Source organism: Bos indicus, chromosome 4, assembly GCF_029378745.1.
Source record: "Bos indicus isolate NIAB-ARS_2022 breed Sahiwal x Tharparkar chromosome 4, NIAB-ARS_B.indTharparkar_mat_pri_1.0, whole genome shotgun sequence".
Lineage (NCBI taxonomy): Eukaryota > Metazoa > Chordata > Mammalia > Artiodactyla > Bovidae > Bos > Bos indicus.
In genome coordinates, this window is record NC_091763.1 from 117838919 (window position 1) to 117847014 (window position 8096).

Consider the following 8096-nt stretch of genomic DNA (forward strand, 5'->3'; position numbering starts at 1 on the left):
CTTCAGTGTACATAAACATTTTTAAAGGTCTTTGGGCCAATATCATCAAATTATTTGCAGATAATAATTAAATTATTATGGGAACTTTGTTCCTGGAAGCCCTTAGTGCTGTGGGCGCAGGCCCTGACTAAGTCAAGCAAATGCTGCCCTGTTGTCTTATCTGTGTTTCTTTTAAACTAACTAAGCTAATTTTCATTACTCATGTTTATTTCCCTTTTTTGGGTCAATTCTGTTTCTTGTTCTAATTTTCTGTCTTCATCTTAGTGGCTATTTCCATAGCTTTTTTTTTGTTTAGTGAATATTCGCCTTCCTTTATTATATGAGTTGGAAACATTTACTCAAGACTCATTTAATTTTTGAATGTTTTATTTTACAGATGTATTTATATGTTGAATCTATTCTTTTTTTCCTTTATTTCTAGGAAGAAATTGAACTTTTGATGTAAGATGACACTACTGCAATATTTTAGATTTTAAGTGCTAATGCGTGCTAGGTTGCTTCATTCGTGTCTGACTCTGTGTGATCCCGTGGACTGTAGCTTGTCAGGCTCCTCTGTCCATGGGATTCTCCAGGCAAGAATACTGGAGTGGGCTGCCATTTCCTTCTCCAGGGGATCTTCCTGACCCAGGGATCAATACAAGTCATCATGGTATTTAATGTATGGAACCAAGTTCTGCCCCATTTGAGTTTAAAATGATGGGCTCAAAAAAAGGCATCTCAGAATAAAACGGAAGACCTATTACATGAACATTTCGTTCTTTTTTTGGTTTGATCTCCACACAGTTAGAAAGACTTTCTGTTCATCTGGTCCCACAAGCAGACAAGAGCAGTTCTTCAGGATTCTTTCTTTTGGGTTTTCCCCCAAATATGTTCATTCAAATGTCATTTCTGTTGGAGGTTGGTGGCAGCCTGACTTCGGAAGGATCAGGAAGAGCTTGAACGCTCCTGGTTGTAAGGAAAGACAATAATAATAAAGCCTTTGTTGTGGGGAGGCGGGGAAGCGTGGGTTTGCTCAGGGTTTGCTCAGGGTTAAGGACGGGGCGTTTGCTGCGGAGGTGTCCACCCTGACTCAGGGGCCTGGGGATCTGACCGGGCCTTGCGGGGGAAGCTGAAAAACCGTTCTGTGGTCCTGCCAGGGCTCAGAGCTGGAACTCGCTCTGTGAGGGGCCCGGGGCATCCAGAACTGGCAGTGAGTTGCCTCTGAGTCTAACAAACTGAACGTGGCAGGGTTCTGCTTATCCGAGGCCCCCAGTTGCCCAGCCCAGGAAGCCGAGATTTGGCTGCGTCCCTACCGCAAAACAAAGGCTCTGAGAGGGCCAAGTTGGGGCTGGAGGCGGCTCAGAGGAAGGCGCTTTTTGGTGGCTTTGCGACTCTTTCCCTAAATAACACGGCTGTGAATCACGACCTCTCGGAGGGTGCTGGTGGTGACTCAAACCAAGTGAACCAGTGAGCCCTGACTCTGCTCCGCGGGCAGGACCGGACTCGACCTGGAATCCAGGGCATAGCTGACAGCAGCAGGCCAGGAATTTCGCTTGTTTTCTGTGCTGGGGCAAGAGCTGAACCCTGCCATACCGTGCAGGCGCTGCCCGCTGCGGGCCCTGCATGCTCAGGGACACTTCCGGCCCCCGTGTCGGAAAAGTACTGCCTGAGTCAGCCCTCGCCGGGTGTCACGGGGCCTCCCCCGCCAGGCCCGGAACCCCATGCCCTGGTCTCTCCTCTTCGCCTCCAATTGTTCTCTGGCTTCCCTGGGAGGCCCAGTGACGAGCCACCGGGGCTGGAGTGAGTCACAGGAAGGCAGAACATCGGGGTCAAAGGGGCCAACGCAAGCCTTGCCCTCCTCCCCATCCCCGCCCCTCCATGCCCGGCTCTGGACACGGAGTCGTGGACACAGGGAGGCCAGGGGGCCGGCACTGGTCATGGTCCGGCCGGCCCGGGGACCGAGTCTTCCGGTTACCACTTTAGCGTTGCTCTCACGCTAAGGGTGCTCGGATCTTGGATATAGCTTTCTGAGCTTAAGCCCGAACACACTTCTCTGTTCAGCTGGTGTCGCAGAGCGCCTCCCCTGGGGCAGGCTGTGGGTCCTCCTCGTGGTCCCTGGGCCTGCCCCTGCCGCCTCTCCCCTCGGGCCCTCGGTGACCGCCAGGCACTCTCTGGCTCCAGAGCCCCTGGGCGGTTACCAGATGTGGTCCTCCTTGACTTACAGCCCTCCCCCACTCCACTTTTCCAGTCTCTAAGGACTTCTCTTGTGGCCTTGCTGGGAGACTGCATGCTAACTGCCCATGAACCACACACATGTTAGAACTGAAATGACTGCATGCTAACTTCCTGTGAACTACACACATGTTAGAATGGAAGTGATGGGAGAAGGGAGCTCACGTGTGTCCCTCTGAGTCCGAGCTCTGTAGAAACGGGCAACTCGGCAGAAATAGTGCCTCAGCCCAGAATTGGCTTGTTCGTTCCTTGGTTTTTCTTTTTTCTCCTTACATTTTGATGGACAGCCAACGTGGGCCACGGTCAAAGGTGTACCCCGCCCTCGGAACGGAGCTCTCTCGTCTGTAGGGGACTTGCTGTATGAACAAACAAATCTTTAGCATCAGTAACCAAGTCTTCATTGTACATTGTTCTGCAGTCCCCAAGCCTGTTCAGATTTCCTGTGAAATGACAGGTTTTGGTTATTCCCTGGTGTTCCATTACACCGTGTACCACTATCAACAAACAGATCTTTTGAAGACTTTTATCTAGTTAAAATACTAAGCCAGCCTTTAAAAAAATAAAGCAGTCAGAGCTGGGAGAAGAGCGCTGGCCAGAGGGTCCACTGGGTGCCCACCGAGGCTCAAGGTTGAGTCCCGTCCCGCCCCCTCCTCCCACCCAGGGCTGCACTCAGCTTCCTGGCTCTTCGCTTGCATTTTCCCTCTGATCTTTCTCAGCAGTCAGCTGCTAGGGGAGCTGGAGCAGGTGTTGATCGCTGCATGAGGGGGGGTCCAGCTGGGAGGCCAGGGGAGGGGGCGGCCAGGGCTCTGCCTGCGGCCTGGGGTGGCCGGGTTGCGTGCGGCTGGGACCCAGGGTGGCATGTGACACGTGACTCCATTTATCTGCAGCGTGGCACGCCAATCTTATCTGTGGTGTAGCCTGACGACAAGCGTCCCTGGAATAAATATTTGTCTCCAGTGCGGTGTTCCAGCCTTCGGTCCCTGGCACGCATTTGCCTCCTCCCCGTCCATGCAGCCGTGTACCGAAGACTCCACGTGCATGGTCGGAGGCCTCTGGCTGGATGAGGGCCCGAGGCCTGACCCCTGTGCTCCTGCGGACCACAGACCCTGCACACCTGGGTGCCGGGGCTCTTTCACCATCACTGAGCCCCCCGTTGCTGCGGAACCCCACCCCGGGGTGGCACAGGCCTGCTGGTGCAGAGCCAGGATGAACCTGGCCTTTCCTGGGCTCTTCCTCCTCTTAGGCACTCGCAGCCTATTTCCTCCTTTATCTTGCAAACGCCTAGATTTGTTTGCTCAAGAATCCCCTGTGCTTAATTGCTTGGTCCTGGCCAACTCTTTGTGGCCCCAGGGACTGTAGCCCACCAGGTTCCTCTGTCCATGGGATTCTCCAGGCAAGGATCCGGAGTGGGTTGCCATTCCCTCCTCCAGAAGAATCCTCTGGGGGGCTTCATAAAATGCAGATTCTCAAGCCCCACCGGGAGCTGTGGCGTGTGTGCCTGGTGTGATGGTGCCGGGGGGAGTTGCAGTGTTTAACAAGGATCCCCAAGTGACACTGACGCAGGAGGGTCCTTGGGTCCCACCTTGGGCCCTTGTCTCCTAGGAGGTTGGAGCCCGGCTGTGTTTCTCTTAGTGGATGAGGGTGTGTGACATCCATAGCTCAGGGGACACCGCGTGGAGAGACTGCCCCCTGCCCATCCCCCACCACCCTGTCCCGGAGGCAGGGACCCTGGGTGCAGGCTCCGCAGCGGTCAGGGCCCCTGATGGACTCAGTGGCGGCTGCTCGGGCTGTCGGGGTGGCCCCTGGTTTGGGGAAGGTTCTGGATTCCTCTTTGGCCCTGGGCTGAGGTGCAGCAGCCTCCAGCCTGTTTCCTCGGGTGCGGCCAGGGTCTGCCGGCCAGGGCTCCGCATCTTGCTGGCTGTTCTGAAGGTGCCTGGTGCAGGATGGGAGCAGGGCGGGCCCACGTGCCGGTCCAAGCGGGGCTTCCCTGCACGGCCCGCTCTCTTCCAATGCAAGTGATGGTTCCTACTCCTGATGACTTTAAAGGGGAGTCACGGTAACTTTCCGAACACAAGCAGCCTTCCCCTGGACGCGAGTCAGGCAGTTAAGAGCCCCTGAGTCATGGCCGCCCGCGGCGTGTCAACACTGGTATCGTGGGGTTGGAGCAGTTGGGCTGGACCTTGAGATCACTGCAGACACCCTCCTGCTGTTGGGGTGTGGGGCTCCGGGGCCCAGCGACGCTCCGGTGGCGCCCGTGACGCTGGCCTCGGGGGCAGGGGTGAGGGTCATGGCCCGGCTCCCACCACGGCCTCTGCGTCCCGGGCCCAGAGCTGGCCACCAGCCCTGGTGGCCTTGGGGAGGTCCCCCTGACGACGGGCTTGGGGGCCCCGTGATCTCAGGTGCGGCGAGACCGTCCCCGTGGGAGGACAGTTCTGATCGGGGGTTCCACTCTGTGTCAGCCGCGGTCCCTCTTTTCACCCCCCAGCAGCCCCACCCCACACACAGCACGTGTCTTCCTCTGATTTCAGCCTCCTCTGGGCATCGCCAGATGGATGGTGGTCCCTGAGATCACCCAGGGACGGTCTCATCCTTCCTGTCCCCCTAAGAAAGCCACACAAACCTTCATGGCTCCTCCATGCATGGCCGTTTCATGAAGAGAGGGCCTGCCTTGTTAAATAAATGAGGTAATCAGCAGAGGTTCATTTATCTACTGTGTGGAATTTCATTTCCGGGGACTTATTTCCCTATAATTGGGGAGGGGGTAAAATGTTCAAAATGGTGTTTCCATGTCGGAGGAGAGTCACGAAGGGGAGGTGTGACGAGATTGTCCTTGAGTGCACACGTGTGTCCAGTATGCCTGTGTTAGAGTCCTTTTCCAAGCTGGCTTTGAGAACAACCCATTCCACTTTCTGTGGCTTCCCCCATTTTGACCACCTCTGTTTTCATTCCATGAATTCACATCTTCCATAGCATCTTTCTCTCCTTCTCATTTGAAGTTTCATGGCCTTGACCGATTTTGACCAACTTGGATACTATGTAGCATCCAGGTTTATCAGAATTCTGGTTAATCAGAAATAGTTCTAAGCAGTGCAATGAATTCTGATGAGCTTTATTACGAGAACAGAGGTGAGGGATGGTTTTAACAAGTGACGGCGGTGTTCTGCGGCTGGTCTCGCCGCATCTGACCATTCCATTTCAAGGAAGAGTCGCTTGTATCCATCTGTCTTTTTTAAACTGTATCTGTAGATTTTTGGCCACGCTGGGGCTCTGCTGCTGTGCTAAGGCTTTCTCTAGTAGCGGCGCGTGGACTTCCCATTGCCGTGGCTGCTCTTGCCGTGGAGTGCAGGCTCTGGGCACGCGGGCTCAGTCGTCGTGGCACGTGGGCTTCATCGCCCTGAGGCACTTGGAATCTTCCCAGACCAGGGATCGAACCCACGTCCCCTGCATTGGCAGGTAGGTTCTTAACCACTGGACCACCAGGGAAGCCCTGCCTGTCTGTCTTTCTAGCATCACGTGGTGATGGAATGCCAGCTCGCAGAGGGGCCGCGCAGTCTCCAAGGACAGGGCTGTCAGCCCAGTCTCCGTGCAGTTCTCCAGACTCTGGACACTGGGCTCCCACGAGCACCACGACTTGCGGGGAGGCCTCAGGGCAGGAGGCCTGTGAGGACGTGGCTGGGGTGGGCGGGAGCTAGAGCTTGGCTGGCCGGAGAGAAGATGGGGACAGGCATGGAGGGAAGGCACCAGGAGGAGCCTCGTGCTGGGAGCCCCGGGGCAAGGAAGGGACTAAGCCCAAAGGGGGTCCAGCGGACGGGACTGGACGCAAAGAAACAAGCGCAGGGGCCCCGGCTGGCAGACAGGCTGGTTGCTTCCTGCCGCTCTCCTCGGGAGGGCCAGGGCGGGAGACTGTTGGTAGCAGCAGCTCCACCTGGCAGGTGGACCCGTCTCTCCGGGGAGGGCAGATCACCTGGGCGTTTGAGCTGCCCTTCCGTGCTCAGAGCCATTGAGCAGTCAGAGACAGTGCTCACGTCCGTTCACTGCCCTTCGTGACTTAGTCTGCATGAGCTGCCCATGTCCACCGGGTGCCCTGGGCCTGGAGGCCGGCCCAGCAGCAGCTGGGATCTTCCCATCACGTCTGGGCTTCTGCACGCAGACGGTCTGGTTTCTCAAGCTGCCCTGCTTCCCTGGCCCCTCTCGCAGAGCTAGGCATGGTCCCCCGGATGAAGCTGCCTCTCTGGGCGGGGCTGTCCCTGCTCTCCACTAGCGTGGGTGCTGGGGTTTCCCCCTCCCCTCCCTGGACCAGTGGTTCTCAGGAAAAGATGACTATCAGTCATTGACACGCTAGTGTGAAGGAGCTGCCGCTAACATGCCCCCTGATTCATTCAGTCAATATTAACCAAGGGCTGCTGGGCTAGAGGTGGAGGGATGTGAAAGTCTTGGCCCTGACCTGCGACTTTCAGGACGAGAACAGCCGTGGAAGAGAAAGGTAAACAGAAGTCCAGGTGGTGAGTGCGGTGTTTCTTCCTGGGGCACTTTTCAGGAGCCGGGTGCCTCTTAACGTGGACAAGGCTTGGTTGAGAAAGGCTTTCCGAGTCTCCAGGACGAGCGGGACGAGAGGCGGTGTGGACATACAGAAGGGCGGGCATGCAGCCCCACCTGACATCCCTGGCCTGGACGTGCTGGGAGTTTGCGTTGCCCGCAGGGTGGACCCCGGGCGGCTGGAGCCCGGCCCTCTGCCTGCCTGGTGGCCTGGAGCTGGGGGCTCTGGAGGGTTTGAGCAGGAAATCCATACAGTCCTCTCCGCTTTTCGCAGGCTGAACCACAAGTCCACTGCTGGGGACTACACAAATGGCTGTTTTGCGTGGGCTGACCCCACAGGAAAAGGTCATGGGCGTCTCAGTCGGGAGGGGACAGCCTGGGCCCAGCCGGGGTGAGGGTCGCTGATCGGGATGGAGCGGGGGCAGGTGCGGGGACAGGGCCTCTGGCTGGACCGCAGAGCGGGTGGTGCGTCCAGCTCGGGTCAGGGGCTGGGCTCGGAGCGAGGCCAGGCGCCTGGCGGGGGCGGGGGGCAAGTTAGCAGGATGTTCAGGTGGGTCCAAGGGAGCAAGACAGCACTGGCGGGATCTTAAAGATGGAGAGGATTTGAGGATGCAGGGTCCTGTGGCCACCAGTCCCTCTCAGATGGCGGCTTGGGGTGGCCTCCGGGGGTCGGCTGGGGTCCCAACATGGACTGGAAGGGACTGTCCTGCCGGCTGAGCTCGGAGGGACCAGCGAGGCCTCATTGTTTTCCAGGCGGCTGCCAGGCAGAGCTGTGATGGCCAGGCCTGCTCAGGGAGGCCGGGGCTCAGAGAAGTTGGGACATCTGCTCAGGGCGGATCAGCACAGCAGAGGAGGACCCAGGATCCCAGAGGCACCGGCAGGCTCTCCCAGGTCACTCAGCACCTGCAGTGTGATTCAGGGACACACCCAGGGCCCTCACTGTGGCCCCAGAGGGTCACCCAGGGTCCTCACTGTGGCCCCAGAGGATCACCAGTGCCCACATTGTGACCCCGGGGGTCACCCAGGGTCCTCACTGTGGCCCAAGAGGATCACCCAGTGCCCACATTGTGACCCCAGGGATCACCCAGGGCCCTCACAGTGGCCCAAGAGGGTCACCCAGGGTCCTCAATGTGGCCCCAGGGGATCACCCAGTGTCCACATTGTGACCCCGGGGGTCACCCAGGCCCTCACTGTGGCCCAAGAGGATCACCCAGTGCCCACATTTGACCCCGGGGATCACCCAGGGTCTTCACTGTGGCCCCAAAGGGTCACCCAGTGCCCACATTTGACCCCGGGGGTCACTCAGGGTCTTCACGGTGGCCCCAGAGGGTCAGCCAGGGCCCTCACTG

The 8096-nt window shown here is 57.7% G+C and overlaps 1 protein-coding gene and 1 long non-coding RNA gene across 2 annotated transcripts in view; one reads left to right on the forward strand and one right to left on the reverse strand.

Annotated features, from left to right (window-relative positions):
• The window catches only part of LOC139182817 (hepatitis A virus cellular receptor 1-like), a 23955-nt gene extending 23207 nt beyond the window's left edge, over positions 1-748 (forward strand). The window contains exon 4 of the transcript XR_011566389.1: positions 422-748. The gene's annotated coding sequence lies outside the window, so the exon portion shown is untranslated. The remainder of the gene's footprint in view (positions 1-421) is intronic.
• Positions 723-7693, reverse strand: LOC139182818 (uncharacterized). Its single transcript, XR_011566390.1, has 3 exons — positions 6656-7693; positions 2377-2651; positions 723-945 (listed from the first exon to the last, which is right to left on the reverse strand). It is a non-coding gene; the product is annotated as an uncharacterized lncRNA (long non-coding RNA).
• Between the last annotated feature and the right edge of the window lie 403 nt (positions 7694-8096).